Source organism: Marmota monax, unplaced genomic scaffold (assembly GCF_021218885.2).
Source record: "Marmota monax isolate L192 unplaced genomic scaffold, Marmota_monax_Labrador192_F-V1.1 WCK01_AAM20220418_F8-fsc00069, whole genome shotgun sequence".
Classification (NCBI taxonomy): domain Eukaryota; kingdom Metazoa; phylum Chordata; class Mammalia; order Rodentia; family Sciuridae; genus Marmota; species Marmota monax.
Window position 1 is genome coordinate 2,514,657 of NW_026695243.1, and position 14,767 is coordinate 2,529,423.

The following is a 14,767-nucleotide window of genomic DNA, read 5'->3' on the forward strand; positions in this document are numbered from 1 at the left end:
TTATATTTTAAAAATGCATTATGGCATAGAGCTATACACATATGTTATGCAAATGTCAGTTTCCTAATTTTGATATTGTACTTTAGTTATGTAAGATGCAACCATTGGGGGAAACCGGGTGAAGGGCATGAGGGACCTTTCTGTTCTATCTTCACAACTTCCTGTGAATCTTTGTTTCAAAGTTAAAAAATGTAAGTCTTTTGAGATGGTTTATAGGACACTGTAAGGCTGATTCTTCAACTTCTGCAAATGTCTGATTTGTGGCTTTTTGTCCTAAAGCAAAAAGAAGATTGACTGACAATGTAATGGATTTTTATAATTTTGACTGTGAAGTCTGTTCCCAAGAAATTTCCTGTTGAAGGCTTAACACATACCTTCAGTGGCCTGAGTGTTTATGTTGTGCATGATTGGCACCAGGGTGACCTTCAGCAATGGCACTGTTTGTGTGCTGGTCTTACTGGATCTTTGGGTTCCACACCATGTCCTGCCATTCTCTTGTCTACTTCTAGGCTCCCCAGCCCTCCCAGGCTCTGGGAATAACTAAAGTAGAATGTCAAGGCAGACAGAGGGCGGTGGAGTGGCCCTGCCAGTGACCCACCCAGAACTCAGAAGAGAGTGGGTGGGACAAGATATGTCCCTGGGGTCATTTGGAGATTCAGTCAATCCAGGATCCTTTCTTCTCTAGAAGAACTTATGGCGTGGGGAGTGTCAAGGGAGGAGGTGAAGGGTCTGTCAAGAAACCAAGAGTGGAAAAAGGATACTTGTAGTAGGCAGAATAATCTACTCCAGAGGTCCATGTCCTCATCCCCAGAACCTAAGAATACATTAATTTACATGGCAAAGGGGAATTAAGGTTGCTAATCAATTTACCTTAAAATAGGGAGATTGTCTGGGTCATTCTGGTGGGTTCAATATAGTCACAAGGGCCCTTAAAAGTAGAAGAGACAGACAGATAAGGTCACGTGATAGAAGAAGGGACCATGAGTCAAAGAATGTGGGTGGTCCCTGGGAGACAGTAAAAGCAAGGAAATGAATTCTTCATAAAGCTTCCAGAAGGGAATACAGCCTTGTTGACAATTCGATCTCAGTCCCTGCAGATCCATGTTAGGTTTCTGATCTACAGAACTGAAAAATAATAGATCTGTGTTGTGGTGACTGAATTTGTAGTAATTTGCTACAGCACCGTGGAATGCTGACACCATGCTGATATAACAGAAAACTAATAAAATACTGCTTTACTAGGTTTTAGCAACTGAAAGAGGCCTGAGACTAAAGACTCAGAGAAGGGAGCCCTGGGGCTGGGGGGAGCCAAATCTGAGCTGGTGGATACTGGTTAGGAAGTTTAAGAAGCCTGAGTTTCAGGGTCCGGGGTCTTAGGGAAAGGGGCAATGTCCTGCCAAGAGAGATTGCATTAAAAATAATGAAATAGGAATTTGACCTAAGCATCAGGGAAGCAGTTTTTGGGATTTGGAGTATCTGGTAATAGAGCAGAGGAGAGGTCTGAGTAGGGAGAGCGTACTTGGAAACAGGGGTCATGTCAGGCTGGGGAAGGGGGGGGGTGAGAGGTGGGGGGGTGGAATTCTGGATTTTGGTCATTTTTCTCTCTGAGTTGTTTGAAATGGGTGAATCTTGAAAATTCCTGGGCCTCAATTTTTCTGTAGGTAAAACGAGGGGCTCAGAGTATTGGAATTAATTGCTTTTTAGATTGAAACAAAAGCTGCATGATTTGGTGAAGGACCAGTGAGTTCTAAAGGAGTCATGTGGCTGTGGTCACAGTATTTCAGCTTACTGTGCCACAAAGCCAAAATCTCAGGCATGGCTCAATCTAATGGACCATGGCTTCTCCCTCAGCAGAGTAACTTCCACTCCACTTTTGAGTATTCATTGTGTTGCTTAAATGTAGAAATAATGACCATGGCAGATGCAAGCTCCCAGCGAAAGAAATATTTTATATTTACCGAGTTGTGTTTATCTGATGCTTTTTGTGGGGCAAACTGCCATCTCTGATTCCTTTGAGTAGGCAGGTAGTAACTCTTTTGTAGTGGGCCAGAAAGAGAAGCAGAGGGCTGTGGATCCCAAAATCTCTCAAATCTAAAGCATTAAATATTCCAGAATCCCGAAATACTGAATTCAGTAAAAATGTCTTTGCATTCTGTTTGATTTTGTACACTTTTCAGTTTCTCACAAACCTTTTACTGACAGAGCATCGTAGCATCTGCCAGTGATAGGGCAACCAGAGGGTTTGGCAGCTTGTGGGTGGGAGTTTCAGGGTTTGGGGACTTGGCTGCAGATAGATTGGGCTGTTGGAGTGGGTGGATGAAACTGTGTATTGATGATGGTCTTTGCTTTTCCTAAATCACAATTGCATCATCTGAGATAGCTGAGTTTATGTTGAGCTTTTACAAAAGCCTCCTGGGAAAAGGGCAAAACTGGTTTGAGTGCGTAAGAATTTATTTATGGCAATCATGGTATCAAACTGAGACTGGAGACTGTGGAGAATCTGGACCGTTTTCTGTTGGAGGAGAAAAAAAAATTCCATTTTACTTTGGTAAGTAAGAAACATACAGTAGAATCACTTTGTAGTTAGAGTGATTTTTGAAAGTCTTATTGTCCTTTTCATAGGGCGACAGATAGGATGTTCTTAAAATATACTGATTCAAATAAGGATAGATTCTGGAAAGAAATATCAGTGAGAAAAAAAAAGAATAAAAATGAGCAGAAAGAAAACGGCCGGCTCCACAGGAGGTGGTTTGAGGTTGTCAAACATGGTTGGCCAGGTTTCTCATGACTCATCTGTACGGCAGAGCAGTATGGCTGGCTCTCCTGGAAACACAGGGTCACAGATTTCTGTAGTTTCAAGATGAGTCACAAGGATGGGGCTTTTGGTCCTAACTCACGTTCACCTGCCATGCATAAATGTGACTGATTTCTTTGATTTTATTCCATTCTTGAACTTGTGGTACCTTGATTTCTAGTGATTATATTAAGTGATGGAAAGGAAATTCTATTAAGTGCTTCCCCTACCTCCCCGCCCCCCCCAAAAAAAACACTCTAGAAAACTAGATACCACCCCAATCATCCTTCTACATTGTTCCCTAAAATGGGTTACTTTGGGGAAGGTTCTGGAAAGAGTTCTTCCCATAATGTGTGTTACAATGTAACTCATCTTTGGTCAATTCAGTTGGGATACATTAAGGACTTAATTTTTACCCTGTAATTTCTTTCCTCTATATAGAATCTTCTTTTCCCTTCTTTAATGGCCTCTTAAGTAGGTACCAAAACATTCTGACAATTTAATGTTTTACTTTTAATTAAAGTGAGATTGACACATGATAAGCTGCACACATTTAAAGGACACATCGTGATGAACTTTGACATAGGTAACACCTGTGAAGTCATCATGGCATTCCAAATAATGAATATTTCCATCAGGCCCCAGAGTTTCCTGGTGCCCTCTTGCAGCACAATCTCTCCCTTCATCCCTTTCCGCAGAAGACTGATATACTTCCTGTCACTAGGGACTGGTTTGTACTTTCTAGAATTTCATAGAAATTTAATCATATGGCAATTATAATTGGTAAATCGACACTGGCACAGCATTGCCTAAAATCCACAGGTTACGTTAAAGTTCAGTCTTGGTATTGTACACTCTATGGGTGTGGACAAGTCTAAAATGAGACTTATCTACCAATAAGTTTTTTCCCCGCCCTAAAAATCCTCTGTGCTCCATCTATCCATTTCTCCCTACTGCTTAGCCCCTAGCAATCACTGAGGACCTAATCATTTTGATGAGTAAAACTCAATCTAGCCTCAAATCTAATTTAAAACTTCAGTTCCTTGAACCCATAGCTCAAGGGACCCAACTAGTGAATTGGAGGGAGATGGAGTGAAAGACCAAGAGGAAGATGGAAAGAGGGAAGGGGAGGAGGAGAAGAGGGAGGGGAAAGGGAAAGGAAGAAAGGCAGTGGGGAGAGGAAAGTGAGAAATGGAGGAGGGTTAGGGAGAGTGGGGGAGGGGAGAAAGTCAGGGAGTCTGTTTCTAAGCTATTTCTCCTGCTCTTCTCTCTGAACATACAGACCATGCAGGATTGGGGTGGACAGAGGAGGCAACAAAAGCCTCGTACTCTTGCCCACCTGCCAGGTGTAGGAAGGTGCCTTGGTCTCACTCTGGTCAGCGTGGGTCTGTTTGTTTCTGGTGGCCTCTGATGATAGAAAGCTCTCATCTCTGTCAACGAGGACTTCCTAAGAGAGGAGCAGCTGTGCCATGGCCCATGCCTCCAGGCCCCTTTCTGGAGTCACTTTATTTGTTCTGGTTGTCTGGGTGTCACCCTTTGTCCCCTACCCTCCTCTGCTATGGTCACTACAGAGATTTTCTTCCCCACTTTCTGGGGTAGAGATATTATGTTTGAGTGCATGGGTAGAGGTAACTTTTCTTCCCAAGGGGACTACCCTATACTTCTTCCTGGCTGTGCTGCTACAAGGCACCTCCAGGAAGCTTCTCATCTTCAGAGATCCGCAGTGAAAAGTGGGCCCACATCTCTGTGTCCAAGGCCTTCCTAGAACGCTCTCACCAGGCTGCATTCTGCCCTGACACTGGGCAGTGAGGTGCCTGGTCTCCCCCTCATAGTCAGTCTCAACTCTACAGGGAATTCTCTGGGAGCAGCACATCCCCCTCCCCCCCCAACAAGCTTGGATTGGTGGATAGAAGAAAGAAAATGTCCTCACTGTGCTGTCCACAAGGATGGGGGCTGTGGTCACTCCCCTCCAACCCCAGGCTTCTTACAGGGACTGGAGAGAGAGTATGGGTGGGGCTGATTGCTGTCAGTGGTAGAGTTGGCTTTGCTTCTAGTAAACCCTGAGGAAAGGTGTCTGTCCCTTTAGATATGGGGGCTTAGTGCCTGTGGATTTCATCTGTAGACTCTGGTGCTCATCCTGGGGCCACAGGGAAAGTCCCACTCAAAATCCTGGCCTACTGATACATGGTTTTACATTTGACTATGTTCTATTGGTGCGTGGCCCTTAGGTGTACTGGGATGGTATAGCTTTTTATTTGTTTTTGTTTTAACCTGTCAATTCCTATTCCTAGAAAGGCCATAGAAAGTAATGGTTTATAAAGAATAATAAATGGCTCTGTTTACTTTAGTACTGAGCTGTTTCCCAGGAAATATTTGATTTCCCTAGCTGGATGCCGTAATTGCAGTAGGACTTTATATTTACATTGTTTATTTTAACAGGAGTTTATTCTGTGCGTCAAACCAAGGCCTTCAGATGTATTCCGTAATCAAAGCCCCTGGCGCTCAGGGAGGCAGTAGGGAACAGATTGGAGTCAAATCGGCTTGGCCTGGAATTGTCAACTATGTGTGACTGGGAGGTCACTGCACTACTTCCTCACAGGCAAAAGACAAACAATAGAACCTGCTCAGCCGGAGGGTTAGGAGGACTCCATGGAATAATGTGTGTACAGCACTGAACAGGATGCGTGGATCCTGGAAGGTACGCAGTAAGTTTGGCTCCTTTCATTTCTGTGTGGTACAGACAATGCCATATGCAACTTGAATAGAAGCATGTCAGACAGGACAAGGGAGGCAAGACTGGGCACTGCACCAGATAGAAGGAGCATCGATCACCAAAGCAGAAAGCAGTCAAGTTCAGAATAGATAGCAGAGATTAGCTTCCATCTAAAAGATTAAGAGGGACAAAATGAGAATTATGGTCAAAGAGTGTACATAACTAGAAATTAGGTATAGCACAGCGTGGTGAAGCATGATAGTTTTGGATTTAAAAGTTAAGGTCCAGAACCATTTTGGAGGGTGGATAACCTGGGACTGCAAATTGGAGCAAACCAGGACCTCTGGCATCAGTGGTACTTGAAGTACCAGAGATGATAATTAAGTCCCTTCTTTTGCTGGAGGGAATATATTTTTTCCCCTTATAATTAGCAGGTCTCATTTCCTCCGTTTCTGTTCCACTCACTCTGGTAGGGATGAAGCAAGATTAAATATCCCTTTAAAAAACATTGCTTGACTGTTGTGAATTGTGCTGCTAAAAACATTGATGTGGCTGTGTCACTGTAGTGTGCTGACTGAAAATGTCATGCCAAGTGAAATAAACCAGTCCCTAAAAGTCAAAGGTTGAATGTTTTCTCTGATATGTGGAAATTAATCCAGAGTAAGGGGGGGGGTGGTGGGAGAAAGAAAGAGAGAAAAAGTAAAAAAATAAATAAATAAGGAGAGGGAATTTAATCAAAATAGAGGAAAGATGAGTAGAGTAGACAAAGGGGATTGAGGGGCAGAAAGGAGGGATGGGAAATGGAAAGAGCAATGGAATGAACTTTCGTGTGTGCATACATGAATATAGCACAGTGCATCCCAACATCAAGTATATCCACAAGACACCAATAGAAAAAACAACTATAAATAATTGCAGAAGATGAGTAGAGGGAGGGGACGGCTGGGGGGAGAGGGAAGTGCTGGAGACCAAATTAGAGCAAATTATATTCCATGTTTTTGTGATTATGTCAAATTGTATCCTAATGTTATATATAACTAAAAAGAATAAAAAAGTAATCAAAATGTTGCTAACTGATAGGCAAAAATAATCTTATTCACATTTTAATTTTTTGATCATTGAGATTTAACATTTTCTATTTATTTGCGCTTTTACTTTTTTGAAGTATCTGCTCATGCCATTTATAATTTGTTTATTAGAATCTTAAGATTTCTCTTATTAACCTGTGCATGCTCTGGATATATTGACTCTTTGTCAGTTATATTTCCTGTGTTTTTTTCCATTTGTATTTGCCTTTTCAGTTTTATTTTTCACTTTTAGGGCATATGGAATCTTAATAGCTTTACATAGTTAGCTATATAAATTTTTTACTTTAAAATCTCTTCTTGACTTTCAAGATGACTTCCATGACTTTTTCTCTGTGTACATTTATAAATATGTGTGTGTATACACACACACACACACATGTGTGTGTGTATATATAGGCATCTTAAAGTTTGATTTTTACATGTTATTCATCTGAAAGTTATTTGATGCAGATACAAATTTATCACAGCATGTTTATCATGCATTACTTCTCTTCTGCACTAATTTGTGATCTATCTTTATTACATATTAAAGTCATATAAAATAAGCTCTGTTTATGTATAATCTCTGTAATTGATTTCAAGAATATTAAAGGGATCTTTTTTGCATTAGTGTTTTTGAGTATGGAAATATGAATAGTAAGCTTCTGGGTTGTATATTTACCTATAGCATCTCTCTGGGTTATCATGATTATCCCATGTTAGTATAAACTCAATGTTTTCAAAATATGATTATCAAGTGGTAAGATAGCCCATTCAAAATTATCTACAAATGTTAGTCTTTCCACATGTGGTCAAAGCTCAGCCACAGGAGTTGTGAAGAAATGGTATGTATCAATGTTCAGTTTCATTAGCAGGGAGAGGTGAATTAAAAGAAACTCCACTTCTATACTATTTGTAGAACCATTAACTATTATTATGCCATTTTTATTCTTATGAATAATGCCTTTGTGCACTACTCTTCCAACAGGCTGGTGGCTGTTAATTTAGCAAATTCAATTTTCTGAGTGAGAAAAGTTGCCCTTGTGTCAAGTTCATGAATATAATGCCTGTTGGTGATATAATTCTTCCATTATCAGCTTCATCTATCACACTTCTGGCAAGTGGCCAGAACTGTGAGATTAAACATGTCAAAGACTTATAGTGGTTCCTCTTGCTTAATTTCGCTTGTGGATCTATTTACTTATTTATATTTTACTCTAATAATGATATGTCTATCCACGCTACATCTTTACTGAGGTGGTATATACTTTTTATATTAAGCCATTTCAGATCTGTTTTAGAATACTTCAATTGGTATTATTCTCTATTATTTATCCAGTGAGCTTGTCCATTGGAACATGCTGGTCTCTGGGCAAAGGATCTCCTTGCTCATTTGGTGAGTTTACTCAATCTGAGTTTTGTAACTGCTAGATTGTGCCTGGAGGTTCAGGCCCACTGAGGTATGCTCTATGACCACTGTGGCTGTCTTAGCATTTAACCATTTTATGAGTTTCTCCCTCCCTTTGGATTTTTGGTCTCTTATGTAAGGGACCCAAACAAACATAATCACTCTATTGCTACTAAGTAGAGCATCAACATTTATTTATTTATTTGTTTGTTTCTTAAATTTCTTGTTCAAAGTGACAGTGAGAGCTGGGGGTGTGGCTCAAGCGGTAGCACGCTCGCCTGGCATGCGTGCAGCCCGGGTTCGATCCTCAGCACCACATACAAACAAAGATGCTATGTCAGCGGAAAACTTAAATAAATATTAAAATTAAAAAAAAACAAAAACAAAGTGACAGTGAGTTTTCCATTAGCCCCTTAATTTCTGGTGTGCCATGCACTGGTTTTTCTAGACTCCATCAATTCACCAACCCATTGTATTTCCTCTTTTATTCCATAGAACCAAAAATACCAGCCGCATGGGTTAAGACACTTGGCTGAGACTTGATGTATAGATTCTATGGATGAAGGATAATTATTAGAATCAATCCTAAAGATTTGGTGAGTTTACAGAAACAGCCACAGAAAGTTTCTGTGAAAAACAGGCAGATTTTTTTTGACATCTAGGAATCAGACTGAGCTGGTAGTGGAAGAGAGAGCTATTTGAACATTCAGGAACTTAGGGGAAAATAGGCAGCTATTTCTGGAGCTTTGGTATTTTCTAGGATTTGTGGAGCAGAGTGTTTTCATCTATGTTATCTAATGTATCTGAGGTTTCTTTAGCAGGTTCAAGACAGGATGGAGGAAGTAGATGGAACCTGTTTCAAAGCCTGGTCACATCAGGACCACAGGCAGAGTAGTAGTGTTTAAGCAGCCCAGGAGGAATGGTTCCCAGCCCTTGGAGATGTAATGGTGATTGGGCTCCCAGGTTGTGGTAAAGAGATGACCAGGGAGAGGTTGAGCACATAATAAGCCTGACGACAGCTGAGATGTCCATTTATTATATAACATATAACCCCAAATATAAATTAAATTCAAATCTTGCAATTATGTTTGATTCTGCTAAGAGAGAATGGAGTTACTTTTGTTTTTCTTGTTTTGTTATATTGTTTTGGTTTTTGCTCCTTGGGTCAGAGATCAGAGCTTACTTTGCACTTTGCTCTACCAGAAGAGTGACCAATTGAAGCTGAAAGGATCTGGTCTTAATGTGTCAGATCACAAACAGTAGTGCTGGGAACCCAGGACTACAGACAGGAGATAAGGATTTGAAGTAGTAAGGGATTCCAGTGTATAGATCAGACAGGGACACCCATTGAGCAAGGTTAAGGCTAATAAGTATAGCTAGGGTACGAGCAAGAAAAAGCTAGGATTTGGGGAAACAGAGGTTTTGTTCAAGATTTTAATTTTTAGAAGAAAAGAATAGCATTTATTATATAACATATAACCCCAAAGATAATTTAAAAGAAAAATTTGTCTTTGGAAGTATTAATAATACTGATCAAAGGTTAAAAAAATCATCAGTGCTTATTTGTGAATAGTACATAAATGTATCTTAAATATATATCTTGCTGGGTGCAGTGCCTGTAATCCCAGCAATTTGAGAGGCTGAGGCAGGAGGATCCCAAGTTCAAAACCAGCTTCAGCAACTTAGCGAGGTCCTAAGCAACTTAGCAAGACCTTGTCTCAAAATAAAAAACAAAAAAGGCTGGGGATGTGGATCAGGCTCAGTGGCTCAGTGGCTAAGCACCCCTGGGTTCAATCTCAAAAAAAAAAAAAGTATATACCTTCAGGCAGATGTATTATGATAGACACCATCTTAAGATCTCTCTCTCTCTCTGTCTTTTTGTCTCTCTCTCTCTCTCTTTCTCTCCACACACACACACACACATTCATAACTGTGTATAACAGAAACATAAATATAGAAATATGGAGGTGGGGGGAGGGAGAGAGAGAATGGACTCCTGCTACTCTGAAAATTAAGAGTTTAATATATATATATATATATATATATATATATATATATATATTACAAAATTAGCTCCATTCCCTTCCTGATTGTGTGCTTTTATTTTTGGATTGCTATTTGCAATAAATGACTCAGAAACGGAAGTGAAAAATCATTTTACAGTTTGACTAGAGATTTTTTTTTCTGTTAGGCTTGTTGCAATTCTTACATAATATGAGTACAAATCTCTGAATGTTTATTAGATATCTGGGCTAGATTTCTGTAGAAAACAATACCAGCCCCCTAACTTCCATGCCTCTCTAATTATATGTAAACTTGTTTAAGATCATCAAGTACAATGATTCATCACTCCAAGGTGCTCTGCTACAGGCTACATTGTTACAAGACTATTGTTCCCTACTGAATATATTTATTTTGAGCCTTGGTTACTTTTTTTTATTTTTAAAATAAGCTCCAGATCTCTATCTGTACTTATTATGTAAGAAATAATAAACACTTGAATGCATTTATCTACATTTAAAAAGTTACTTATTATGATAGAAACAGAAGGCTATGGCATTCATAGAAAAGTCTGTTCAGATTTATTGATATCATTATCAGCAGTATCATATTCTTCGTCATCATCATTATCTGTTACTATTGGTTACTATTGGTTGCTAATCACTTAGTTCAGGGATTATTATAAATTCCAATGGCATTTACAAATAGTATGTATTAAACAATAGAATCCATGCCCTTAGAAAAAGAAAGAAAAATGAATAGTGGTCAAAATGATAAGCAGTTCTTTAATTTCAAATGGGTTGTTTGACAAATTTTGTTTCCAAAGAAGTTTGTTTGATTTGGAATCCCTTTTACTGACTAACAAAAGGTGAACAAATGTTATTTGTAGGTATATATGTGCCCAGTTTTCTCCCCCAAACCCACTCAGGAAGTGAAGCTCTGTGTGTTTAATCCTATGAGAGACTGTCAGAGTGGGGGTGTTTTAGTAAAAACTTATCAAGACCCAACAGAGTCTTATAATGGAGTTTGCTTTCTCTTCTATAGTCCTACCCACATCCTGAAGGAAGACATGAAGATATATTTGTGCTTGCCATAGTGAGTTGAATTGTGTCCTCCCTGACCAAAAAAAAAAAAAAAAGATATATTGAAATTTGAATCCTAGGTATTTGTGAATGTGACCTTATTTGAAAATAGGATCTTTGCAGATGCAAAGATGATGGTCTTATTAGATAAGGGTGGGCTCTGGTTTCCTCATAAGAAGAGGTAAACTTGGACATGGGGCAAGGAGGATTTCTGTGTGATGGTGGAGGCAGACTGTGAGGTGATGGGTCTTGTAAGCCAAGGAATGCCAGAGACTGGGAAAGGACAAGGAAGGGAAAGGACAATCTTGTTGTTGTCTCCTGGCATCTTCACAAAGAGCAAGGTGCTGTTGACACCTTGATTTTGAACTTCTAGCCTCAAGAACTGTGAGGCAATACATTTCCATTATTTTAAACCACCTAGGCTTATGATAATTTGTTATGGCAGCCCTAGGAAACTAATATATCTTTACATAATCAAAATTCGGCCATTAGAAATTTCTCATCTGTCTATTGTTCCATGATGAACTGTGGGAATGAACTTATTAAAACAAAACTTAGCATGCCTAAGTTTGTTACATGGTTTAGTTTGTTATGTTAAAACATGGTAGTGGTAATATTTAAACAACTATACTATTAATACTTCAAAATGTAAATTTTTTAGTTCAGTAAGAATTTTTAAGATATGTGATGATACAAAGTGAGCCCTACAATTTGTAGAATGATTGTGACAAGATACGAATATATAAAAAAAATACTAAAAATGGTGTAAGATGCTGTAATAGAAATCATGCCAATTCTTGCATCAGTTAGAGAACACATATTAAGTCAATCAGATAGTTAGATCTTTTTTTAAAAGTTTTTTTTAGTTGTAGTTGGACACAATACCTTTACTTAATTTGTTTATTTTTATGTGGTGCTGAGGATTGAACCCAGGGCCTCACATGTGCTAGGAGAGCACTCTACCATTGAACCACAACCCCAGCCCTAGATATTTAGATCTTTTAAAAAGAAAAATCTTTTGTGTACTGGTGGAAATAAAATCTTATCTTAAGATTTCCAGAGAAGCAGGAGTCTATCACCTTGAGGGTTTACCTTCCTTCCATAATGCTCCAAGAGTCCAGGGACCTTAATGAGTTCAAAGAATGTAATCATCTTTCCAAATATTTCACAGACGAAGAAGAGAAATGATTGGATTTTTGTTATTGTTGCGGCTGGGGATTGAACTCAGGACCTTGAGTATGCTAAGCACACACTCTACCACTGAGCTACACCCCCAGCCCCAGGATTGGAAAATTTGATCAGCCTTCAGCTGGGTCTCACTTTTCAACTTTCATGGTTTCGGCTGTCCACAAGTTACAGGGAACACTGGATCCTCAGGGTCTGATGCATCCTCTTTTACTCTTGTGATGATGTACTTTCTTGTCAACAGACCATGCAGCAGACATGCACTTCATACCTTGACTACAGCCCCTTCATTCACATTCACATCAGTTAGGAGGACAGGCCCTACAGTCCTACAGTCCTGATCTGCCATTAACTAGGTGTGCAACCTTGGAAAAGTTACTCCAGCTCACAGTCCTCTGTTTTTAGTACTGTAAAATGTGTATACTGTTGTATCTCATAGACTAGTTGTAAGTATTCAAAAAGAACGTGTGTGTGAAATACTTGGGAAAATGCCTGGCACACAGCAATATTTATTATAGTGAAACAATGATTCAGTAGCAGAGGGTTGTATCTATATGCCTTCGAAGAGATTTAATAATGTGGGAGAAAAGTCTGTGATATAATTTTAAGGGCAGAGAGACAAATCTAATTTTATACGTAGTGTGATTTTTTTAATGTGGCAAAGAAAGTGCTCACCAAACATTCTGTTTTAGCTCCTTGACATTTTCTAACTCCCTCGCCATGCCTGGAATTATGTCACTAGTTCTAGACCAAGGGCTGTGATGAAAAAGTATGTGTCTCTTCTGGACAGAGGGACAGAAGAGCTGGTGTGAGGCCCTTAAGCTGTGCTTTGTCTCTTAAAGAGACCACATGTTCCAGATGCAGCAGGAAGTGGTGGGGTTTCCATCAGCCTGGGTCTTGATGGACTAAGCCCTTGCTAACTGTGACGGACAGGTAAGTGTGAGTGAGAAATACACCTTGCTGAGTTAGAACCCTGGGAGGTGGGGGTTAATTTATTACTACAGAAAAGACATGGCCTATCCTAATATCCTTATTTTTATAAAATTCTGCCTAAAAGCTCTGAAGACAATTTCATCAAAATTTCAGTAGTGGTTTTGGATGAAGAGTGTGATTGTAGGTATTTTAAATTTTCTTTTATATTTTTCCTCTATTAAAATTTTAAAAGGTGGAAATTATGGGTTCAATTCATTCTAGGAAAATTTTGATCAAAACTGATTAAATCATAGGCATTGACTTTGAAATAATAAGCATTAGCTATTTAGAGACAAATTATTGATGAGAATTATTTTACTCTCTAGCACTGATACTCAAGGATTTTTTTTTTTTGAATTTTTTAATATTTATTTTTCAGTTTTCAGCGGACATAACATCTTTGTTTGTATGTGGTGCTGAGGATCGAACCCAGGCCGCACGCATGCCAGGCGAGCGCGCTACCGCTTGAGCCACATCCCCAGCCCAATACTTAAGGATTTACTGTAGATTAGTGGTTGGCAAACTACATGGGCCGTATCTGGTCTGTCGCCTTTTTTTGTAAATACATTTTATCGGAACACAGCCACGCTGATTTATTCAAGTATTATCTACGGTGTTTAATGCTATCATGGCAGGGTTGAATAATTGAAATAAAGCCCACTGGGCCACAGAACCTGAAATATTTAGTATTTGACTCCTTTCAGAATTTTTCCAACCCCTGGTATAGATTGTTAACCCTGAATAGGGCCAGGACTCAGATGAGAAAAGTGAGGCAATTGCTGAGTATAGCATGTTTTTTCAGAGAACAAACCAAGATTTAATTAATCAAGTAATTTACTATTTCCAGGAATCAGCTCCTGTGGTTATAGAAGTTGAGAAGTTCCAAGATCTGTAGCCACAAACTGGAGACCCAGGTGAGCCAATAGTTTCATTCTAGTCTGAATTTGAAGATCTGAGGAGCAGAATTGATGGTGTAAATTTCAGTATGAGTTCAAGTTTGAATGAAGGTGGGAGAAAACCAACCTCCCAGCTTGAGATAGTCAGGCCAAGGGAATCCCCCGCTTAGCTAGCCTTTGGTTCTGTTCAGTCCTTCAAGGGATTGGATGAAGCTTACCCACATTGAAGAGGGCAATATGCTTTACTCAGTCTCCTGACTCAAATGCCCATCTATTCTAGAAACATATCTCAGGTATACCCAGAAGAAAAGATTAATCTGGGCATCCTGTGGCTAGGTCAAGTTGACACATAAAATTGACTTTGAGTATGAAATTTAAAGAGGCACCGAAAAAATTCAGCAATCAAGGTTAAATAACATTTTAATACAATATTCAACAAGTATTAATGCAAAAAATCCATGATGAACAAAATGTTGAAATTTTAAATAAAGATAGAATCAGTCATGGTACCTTGCCAAGCCATATTGGAGCCTAAGGCAATACTTATCTTGTCTTTATTTAGAATTTTGATAATTTGTTCATCACGTAGGGCACAGAAGTGCCCTAAATTCCCTCGCACAATGCTTAACATACAGTGGGCTTGTTACAG

The 14,767-nt window shown here is 39.3% G+C and overlaps 1 long non-coding RNA gene across 1 annotated transcript; it reads left to right on the plus strand.

Moving 5' to 3' along the window:
• The first annotated feature begins 5,236 nt into the window (after positions 1 to 5,236).
• LOC131424045 (uncharacterized) lies at positions 5,237 to 14,459 on the plus strand. The gene is made up of 3 exons (XR_009226445.1): positions 5,237 to 5,492; positions 7,914 to 7,970; positions 14,070 to 14,459. It is a non-coding gene; the product is annotated as an uncharacterized LOC131424045 (long non-coding RNA).
• The last annotated feature ends 308 nt before the right edge of the window (positions 14,460 to 14,767 follow it).